At 44.4% G+C, this 9351-nt stretch overlaps 1 protein-coding gene across 12 annotated transcripts in view; it reads left to right on the top strand.

Annotated features, from left to right (window-relative positions):
• Positions 1 to 9351, top strand: part of EVI5 (ecotropic viral integration site 5) — a 241745-nt gene that overhangs the window by 5590 nt on the left and 226804 nt on the right. For 2 of the 12 annotated variants that reach the window (XM_037744145.1, XM_037744147.1), the window contains exon 1: positions 3466 to 3739. The exons of 6 other annotated variants lie outside the window; for them this stretch is intronic. The gene's annotated coding sequence lies outside the window, so the exon portion shown is untranslated. Of the gene's footprint in view, positions 1 to 3366; positions 4309 to 9351 lie in introns of those variants that run through there. 4 more of the 12 variants (XM_017544165.2, XM_037744146.1, XM_037744140.1 and 1 more) reach the window with 4 other exon arrangements.

Genomic DNA, 9351 nt, shown 5'->3' with positions numbered 1-9351 from the left:
CTGGAGTGCAATGGCTCGATCTCGGCTTACTGCAACCTCCACCCTCCCCTTCCCCCTCCCCTGGGGGTTCAAGCCATTCTCCTATCTCAGTCTCCCCAGGAGCTGGGATTATTGGTGCATGCCACCATGCCCAGCTATTTTTTTTTTTCTATGGTACTTTAGTAGAGATGGGATTTCACCATGTTACCCAGGCTGGTCTCGAACTCCTGAGTTCAGGCAGTCCACCCGCCTTGGCCTCCCCAAGTGCTAGGATTACAGGCATGAGCCACAGGGCCTGGCGACTTTTTATTTTATTTTATTTTTAAAGTGATTTATTTATTTAGAGAGAGAGAAACAGGAGGAGAGAGAAATAAACTAACTCTCATGCTGAGTGAGAGAATCCAGAAAGATGGAATCCAGGAGAAGAAAGCAGCCTCCATACTGAGTGGAAGGGAATAGAGATGGAGTTTAGGAGGGGAAGACAGGCTTCCACAAGAGAGTGTGGAAGGGACCCCAGAGGGGAAATCCAGGAAAGAGAAAGATAGCTTCCACGAGAGTGTTCGTGGAAGGGGACCCAAACATGGAGTCCCTTTTTTTTTTTTAAATAATGGGGTTTCACCATGATGGCCAGGCTGGTCTTGAACTCCTGACCTCAGGTGATCCACCCACCTCGGCCTCCCAAAGTGCTAGGATTACAGGCTTGAGTCACCATGCCTGGCTCATTTTTTTTTACAGTTTTTAAGGTAAAATTTACGTTCACTGAAATGTTACCTGCATATTTCTGACAAGTGAATATACTTATGTAACTCATATCCCTATCAAGATAGAGACCATTTTTACCACCCAGAAATTTCTCTCCTGTACCATCCCAGTTAATCCCCTGCCACAAGAAACCACTGTTAGGATTTTTTCACCACGGATTAATTTTACCTTTTCTAGAATTTCAGATAAATGGAACAGCATGACACTCTTGGGTCATTTATTTATCTTCATATAGATAATTCATATACTTTTAAAAAGGTACGATTTTAAACCTTTTAGGCATGCAGTAAAAATCTCCTTCCCACCTGTATCCACCAATCACTCAGTCTTCCTCTTTTCTCTCTCTCTCTCTTTTTTTTTTTTTTCAGACAGGATCTTGCTCTGTCACCCAGGCTGGAGTGCAGTGGTGTGATCATGGCTCACTGCAGCCTCACCCTTCCAGGCTCAAGCAATCCTCCTGCCTCAATCCCCCAAGTAGTAGGACTACAGGTGCTGGCCACCACACCAGGCTAATTTTTTTTTTTTTTTGGTATTTTTTGTAAAAATGGGATTTCACATGTTGCCCAGGCTAGTCTTGAACTTCTGATCTTAAATGATCCGCCAGCCTAAGGCTTCCAAAGTGCTTGGATTATAGGCATGAGCCACTCTGCCTGGCTCAGTCTTCCTCCCTTGAAGCAACCAATGTTATTAGTTTTATGTGGGCCATCCATGTCTTATCATTATTAATTCAGGTGTCTATACAAGGCTCTTTGAGAACTGTTTTAAAGGTTACCCAAAGAATCTTGTGACAACCCAGCTAAAATGATATAAAATCAGTTTTAATATAACTGAAGTTTTTAGATTCTGATTCCAAATGTCAGACTGTTACATTTTACCTTTCCCTGACTTTATGCCAAATTTAGTTCAAGTTCTAGCATCTATAATTTTCATTTACTGAACAAATATGTATGTAACAAATGTGGAAATACAACTATGAACCAAACAAAATCAAATCCTGGACTTATGCAGCCAATAGTAAAAAGTTCACCATTATAACCACCCAATTACAGTTTCATGCGATGTGACAGGTGTAAGAGAGCACCGTAGGGAGGTCAGAAAGTGCTTCTCAGAGGTGGATACTAGAGCTGTTGTCAGAAGGATGAGGACTGAAAGAACTTTCTGGGCACAGAACAAAGCATGAGCAAAAGCTCTGTTGAGGCCAGGAAACTGGTAAATAGGGAATAAAAGAGGCCAGTGTGGCTGGAGCACAGAGAGCAGTGTGGAAATGGTCTCAGCAGTGAGAAGTGGTGGAGAGGTGAGCAAGGCACCTGGTCATTCAGGGCTTGGTTAGTTAGGAGTTTTGTCTAAGGGAATGAGAAGGTGTTTAAGTGGTTTAGGCTGGGAAGTGACAGGGTTACACTGTATTTTGAAAAAGTCACTCTGCCTGTTGTGTTGAGATTATAGAGGTGGTAAAGGGGATATGGGTAAACTACAAGAAGACTAGGTCAGTAATCCCTTCACCCCCAGGCCCCAGGTGAAGGTAGCCTAGACTAGGGTGGTGATGGAGGAGATGGAAGAGGACAGATTCAAGGACAATTTGTAAGGTAAAAACCAATAGAATTTGCTGACAGATGTAATATTAAGACGAGAGAAGTACATTATTAAGGATGTGTCTTAGTTTTCTTATACAAGATGAATTCGGTTGCAATAAAATTGTTAAAGTGACTTTAAATAATGGCACGACCTAAAGTTATGTAAACATTTGCCTCAGATAAAATTTCATGTTTTCAAAGGTTTTAGCTGGGTGGAGGGCATGGCTTTACTTCCTATTTCTTGGTATTTCCTAATCTTGTTGAAAAAAACAGTTTTTTTTTTTTTTTTTTTTTTTTTTTTTTTTTTTTAAATTTTTTTTTTTTTTTTTTTTTTTTTTTTTTTTTTTTCTGAAATGCTTAGTTCCGTGGAATCCCATCTGTGAATTCTGTCTTATAAATTCAAATTAGAAAATAACTAACTAGGGATATCTAATTTCTAGACAAAGAATTTTGGAGTTTCTTGTGCTGATAATTATAATTTTTGTCACTTATAAACATATAGTGAAAGTAACCTGTATTGCCTTTTTAATTGTTCTTGCCTGCTTTTCCTAGATCAGAATTAATAGGCTGTTTACTTTCCTTCTAAGAATTTCTTCGTTGATACTGGAGGGATGCCCGGCTGACTCTTACATATTTGTGCCCATGTTCTGCCCCCTGCAGGAGTCTGCATAAACCTAGTGCGTAGAGACGTGGAAGAGTACATTACAAGTGGCATTTACACGTTGATTATTGTTTTTGAGAGTGCCCTAAGGTCACCTCCCGGGGGAACTCGGGGCTGCCTTCCGAAGCCTGCGCGTCTGCACCGCGTGCCCGGGGCCTGGAAGTCAGGCTCGGGGGCGGTGTGGCAGCGCGAGATCCGCAGTCCAAGGCGCGGGGTCGCTTCGGGACCCCTCCAGGGGGTGTGTCTTCCGTCGCTTTGATATGCAAGGGGCGGTTCAAGTGGCAGGGGAAGTTGACGATTTGCAGGGCTGAGGGCTGGCGCTTTGAAAGAGAGGCGGAGGGGAGAGACGGATTTCCCCGCCCCCACTGCACTCTGTCCAATCCCTTCGGCTTCTCCTTTTCTCAGCGGGCCCGCCCGGCCCCTAACCTGCTCGAACCAATTCTGCAGTGGAGGCGGCCGGGTCTCTTTAAGACCCTGCTGCGCCTGCGCCTTGGGCTCTCCTGACGCGGCGGGGCCGGACTCTGGAAAAGCCAGCGGGCCGGCAGGCTTACGGGCTGGCAGCGTTTCCGACAACGGCAGTGCCAGGAGGGGTAGTTGAGGGTCGCGAGGCAGCCCTGAGCTTCTGAGTGAGCACTGTGCTTTTGGGAATGCTGGACTGGCGACCCGTGGAGCCAGGAGCGGGGCCGAGGCGCTGAGAAGCGGCGGCACGGCTGCCGGCTGGATGGGAAATTAATGTTTACAGCAAAGTCCAACCAACGTTTCCAAGGTGAGGGGCGCCGCGCCAGGCCGGGCAGGCCGGGAAGCCGGGCGGGCGGTGAGTCCGGGTTCCGCTGGCGCACAGCTGGGCCGAGGCGCGGCGGGCGGCGGCAGTCGCAAGTTTTGCTGAGCGAGCGGGGCGGGTGCGCCCGGCCCCGGCAGGGCCTAAGTTCCTTGCGCTCGCTTCCTCGCCTGCCGCCGCCGCCCGCAGCCCTCCTTCTCGTGGGCGCTGGGGAAGAAACTCGCCGGCGGGTCTAACAGTGTGTCCCAGGGAGGTGGAGGGGCGGAGCAGCTTCGGGGGCACGTCCTCGTAAATCCTGTGGAGGACACTGACCCGGTACCCCACTCTCGAGGCCAGAAGTCGGTTCCCTCAGCGGACCTGAGGGGCGAGAGCCTCGCGCCCCTTACTTGCAAAGTTGGCGTCTTTACTTGGCCTCCTGGGTTCTGCGCATAGCGTGTCTCCAGGCTGGTGATGGGCAAGGCGGGTGAGCCAGGTCCAGGATGCACTCGAGGAGCGTTTGTAGCCATCACTGAATCACCTTATGACTAGTGGGGCAAGCCTTAACCGCAGGATTTCCGGTAGGTTGGATTGTGGTGTTGGTGTTTGTACTCCAAAGAGTTGCTGTGATTTACCTGTGTCTGTCTTTGGGGCTTCTTATGTGATCTCATTTGCCATCCTTTCATCCAAGAGTTAGCCAAGACTTTTGGAATGGTTTCCTCGCTTTCCTCCCTCCCATCTGTTGCTGATAGAGCTGCTTCCGGAAAGAAGTACTTTGTTGAAGTGGTATCTTTTCTTTGGGTTACAGTGTTGAATAATAAACTCCTTTCTTTGCCTAAAGAATGAATCCCAGTGCTTCCTGAAGTTAAAGAAAATTGATCTGCTGGTAGTTTTTAATCTTTGTTCTGAGCTGGTATGTGTTAGTAACTTTTTTTTTTTGTTTTAAAATTTTGTCAGTAAAATTTCACCAGTGTACCAGAAGCCCTTTTTTCTTTTTTTTTCTCTTTCTTTTCTTTTCTCTCTTTTGAGACAGAATCTCACTCTATCACCCAGGCTGGAGAGCAGTGGCGCGATCTTGGCTCACTGCAATCTCCGCCTCCTGGGTTCAAGCGATTCTCCTGCCTCAGCCTCCTGAGTAGCTGGGATTACAGACATACACCACCATGCCCGGCTAATTTTTTTTTTTTTTGGCGTTTTTGGTAGAGACAGGGTTTCACCATGTTGGTCAGGCTGGTCTCGAACTCTTGACCTTAAGTGATCTACCTGCCTCAGCCTCCCAAAGTGCTGGGATTACAGGCGTGAACCACCACGCCCGTCCCAGAAACTATTTTTTTATGTTCTAAATGCTAGCTTTAAGATTTCCAGAGAGTTTGTGTCAAAGAAATCTTAGAAAAGTTATTGAAGTATAGAGAAAAAGTTCACAATTATAAATGTGCAAGTAGTCCAGGCATGGTGTGGCACTTTTTTTTCATAAATTAGGTGACAGTAAGGTCAGCTAATTTATGAAATTAGTGTGGGTCTGTTTCAGGATTGTTCTGTTTTATTATGCACTGGCTATCCTTGTGTTAATATCACTGTATTGATGTAACTTTATAATAAGCCTTGATATATGGTAATATAAGCTCCTCAACTTTGTTTCTTAAAGTTTTCTGGGCTGTTGGCTCTTAGCATTTTCATATAAGTTTCAGAATCTGCTTGTCATTTTCCACAAATTTTGGAATTGGAATTGAATGTATATATAAATTTGGGGAGAACTGATGTTTTAATACTGAGTCTTTCAGTTTTATATCAAAATTGAAATTCTTGAAATTACCAAGAGAACATTACCAAGAGAAATTCCTAAAAGACCTGGATAGAGAGATGTAATAACATGCCATATCTATCTAGGTCTTTTAAGAATTTCTCTTGGTGATCAAATCTAGGGGAGGGGGACAGGGTCTGTGCTTGGCTTCCAGTGTTCTGAAAGGTGGGCAAAGGAAGTGGGCTGTGGGAAGGGGCTGCTTTTCACCAAACACACTTCTGGTTTTGTTTGTTTGTTTGTTTGAGACGGAGTCTTGCTCTGTCGACAGGCTGGAGTACAGTGGTGCGATCTCAGCTCATTGCAACCTCTGCTTTTTGGATTCGAGCAATTCTTCTGTCTCAGCCTCCCCAGTAGCTGGGACTATAGGTGCATGCTACCACATCCAGCTAATTTTTGTAGAGATGGGGTTTCACCATGCTGGCCAGGATGGTTTCAATCTCTTGACCTTGTGATCTGCCTTCCTCGGCCTTCCAAAGTGCTGGGATTACACATGTGAGCCACCATGCCCAGCCACTTCTGTTTAATCCCTTGGCTTTTAGCCTTGAGCCTCACTTTACTTTTTTTGAGTCTGGAGTCTCTTCATGTGTATTAGTCTATTCTCATGCTGCTATGAAGAATACCCAAGACTGGGTAATTTATACAGAAAAGAGGTTTAATTGTCTTAACAGCTCCATTTGGCTGGAGAGGCCTCAGGAACCTTACAATCATTGTGGAAGACACTTGTTCACAGGGAAACAGGAGAGAGAAAGAGTGCCCAAAAAAGGGGGGAAGTCCCGCACCATCAGATCTTGTGAGAATTCACTATCACAATAACGTGGGGGAAATCGTCCTTGTGATTCTGTTTTCTCCACCTGGTCCTGCCCTTGACATGTGGGGATTATTGCAATTTAAGGTGAGATTTGGGTGGTATCACAGAGCCAAAACGTATCACCAGGTTAGTGTTTCTAGAAAATACATTTATGAGATAGGAATGGTGGTGGAGGAGGGAGCCTGGAGTCCAACTGTACCTTATATAGACTTTAAACGACTTACTATTTAGCCCCTTCCGTCTCCACCACTGACTCTATACTTGGGAACTCCTAGGCACCTAGATCTTGAGCCTTTCTGGGGTTCTGTGAGTTAACCAAATCAGCTTGCTGCTTTTTCTTTTTTTAAATTAAAAAAATTGTATCACTTTATCGGGCAGCTTCCTGAGCCAGAATAGGCTCAGAGAGACTCCCTCAGCTTGTTTCTTGCTTGTATTCCTTTCTGCAGGCCTGTAGGTTCAGCTTCCTCTACTCAGTCACTTATTCCTCCATCTCTTCCTGTTTTATGGAGAGATAAAATATAAGAGCAGATATGGCTTATATTTGCTTTTATATTTCCGAGAATGTTAAAAATAGTTTTTTATAATCTTTTATTTTTATTGCTCTTATCTGCTCTTATATTTCTGAGAATGTTAAAAATAATTTTTTAAAATCTTCTTTTATTTTTATTGTTTTGAGATGGAGTCTTGCTCAGCTGCCCAGGCTGGAGTGCAGTGGTGTGATCTCGGTTCACCACAACCACCGTCCCCAGGTTCAAGTGATTTTCCCATCTGAGTCTCCCGAGTAGGTGGGATTACAGGCACCTGCCACCATGCCTGGCTGATTATTGTATTTTAGTAGGTACTGGGTTTCACCATGTTGGCCAGTCTGTTCTTGAACTGACCTCAGGTGATCCGCCTGTCCCGACCCCCGAAAGTGCTAGGATTACAGGTGTGAGCCACTGTGCCCAGCCTAAACCTTCCTTTCCTTGCGTAGTTTTCTCCAAGTTACTTTTTTCCTGTTTGGTGTAGTCTTATTAGTAGAGGCCCTCCTTGGAGGACTGATTATCCTTGGTTGTTTGTTCATGATTAAGAGTGGGCTACTGAAAGCTGATGGGAAGCCCTGAGGTTGTAAGTAGGGCTTGAGGACAGATACTTTTACCTAGTATTCTAGAGTCTAAAGCCGTGGTTCTCAGCTTCGGCTGTACATTAGAATCACATGGAGAGCTTTGGAAAAAAAAAATCCCTGCTGCTAATACCTCAGAATGTCTGAGAATAGGCCCCCAGTAGCAATAGTTAAAAAAATTAGGTGTGGCTACATATAATAAAATGCACAGAATTTAAGTGTGTAGTTTCATTTTTACCATGTAACTGACACAAGATGTAAAGGATGGCAAAAATTCTGGAATATTTATTTATTTATTTATTTTAAATAGAGACAGGGTTTCACCATGTTGGTTAGGCTGGGTCTCAAACATCTGACCTTGTGATCCACCCGCCCCGGCCTCCCTAAGTGCTGGGATTGCAGACGTGAGCCACTGCGCCCGGCCCAAATGTCTTTATATCCCTTCAGCTGTCTCACTCCCGGCTCAGAGGTGACCACTGTTCTGATTTCTATCTCTGTAGATTAGCACCAGTATTTTTTAAAGCTGCCCAGATAATTCCAGTTTGTGGCTAACATTGAAACTATTGGTCTGGGTGGATTGTTTGAGGCTATCTCTAGTGTATTTATCTTTCCTTTTGTCCTAGTCATATTTTCCAAAGAGTATTTTCCAGTTTTCTGCTTGGTGAGCTGAGATCTAGTTGCCAGTATCTGGGAACTCAGGAAAAGAGGGTTGGGTAAAGAGCCATAGAGCATTTAGTATATAGGCTCACATAATCTGTCTCTGTTTGTTAGGATACCTATGTCTTCCACCTTGTATGGTTTACCCTCTTGAGATAAGAAATCTACCATCATCTGCTACATTGTGGGTGGCACTCAGCAGCTTGGAGGAAATCTAGGTTTCTAACTTTTCAGCTTTCACCCGATCCTTTTAGTCTCCCTTCCCCTCTTTGTTCTGGCAGCTCCTGAACCTTTTGAGGATTCTGTGGTGTAAACTGATTTGTTCTCAGTTGTCAGCGTTGTTGGCTTAGAATTTGGCCATCTTTAACTAGGTCAGTTATCCAGCTTCTTTCCAGCTTCCAAAATTTTGTTGCTATTGTCTCATTCTCCCTGTCCTTATGGCTTGTGTCCTAAAAACAGAGTAAACAATAGTAACAAAACTTTCTTTATCCTTGTTTTAGTTAAGTTTTGGGAGGAAGCAAAATTAGATGTGTGCGTGTTCAATCTGCCATCTCACTCTGGAAGTCAAGTGTTGCTTTCCATTATACAGAAACCTGTTGCCGCTTGTTCTCCATTGTTGTCTCCTCCTTATGGGGTTATGTCTTTTAAATTTCTTCACAGTTGTATGAAAATAGTGTTAGGAGGTACAGGACCTAAATATTGGTCAAGCTGTCATTTCTTTAGAAGTCTCAAAATTCTTTTTGGAAGTACTTATTGTCCCAGGATCTTATAATCTCAAAAGTGATTTTGAAGATAATCCAGTTTAATGAGTTATTTTATATTTTCTATAAAGGAATTGTCCAAGCTAAAATGTGGGAGACTCGTGGTAAGAGGAGATGAGTGCCTGGAGAAATGGATTGGGCTGTAGATCTCTACAAGGGTTCTGGAAATCCATGTGTGCCTTAAATGTTACATGAAAAATGATAGATCTGTAAAATTTAGTAAAAAGTCATAATGGGTCAGGCGTGGTGGCTCACACCTGTAATCCCAGCACTTTGGGAGGCTGAGGTAGGTGGATCACCTGAGGTCAGGAGACCAGCCTTGCCAACATAGTGAAACACCATTTCTACTAAAAATACAAAAAATTAGCTGGGTGTGGTGGCATGTACCTATAATCCCAGCTAGTTGGGACGCTGAGGCAGGAGAATTGCTTGAACCTGGGAGGTGGAGGTTGCAGTGAGCCGAGATTGCACCACTGCACTCCAGCCTGCGTGACA

The sequence above is a fragment of the Cebus imitator genome, unplaced genomic scaffold (assembly GCF_001604975.1).
Source record: "Cebus imitator isolate Cc_AM_T3 unplaced genomic scaffold, Cebus_imitator-1.0 Scaffold166, whole genome shotgun sequence".
Taxonomy (NCBI): Eukaryota; Metazoa; Chordata; class Mammalia; order Primates; family Cebidae; genus Cebus; species Cebus imitator.
This window is presented reverse-complemented; position numbering and strand designations above follow the sequence as displayed.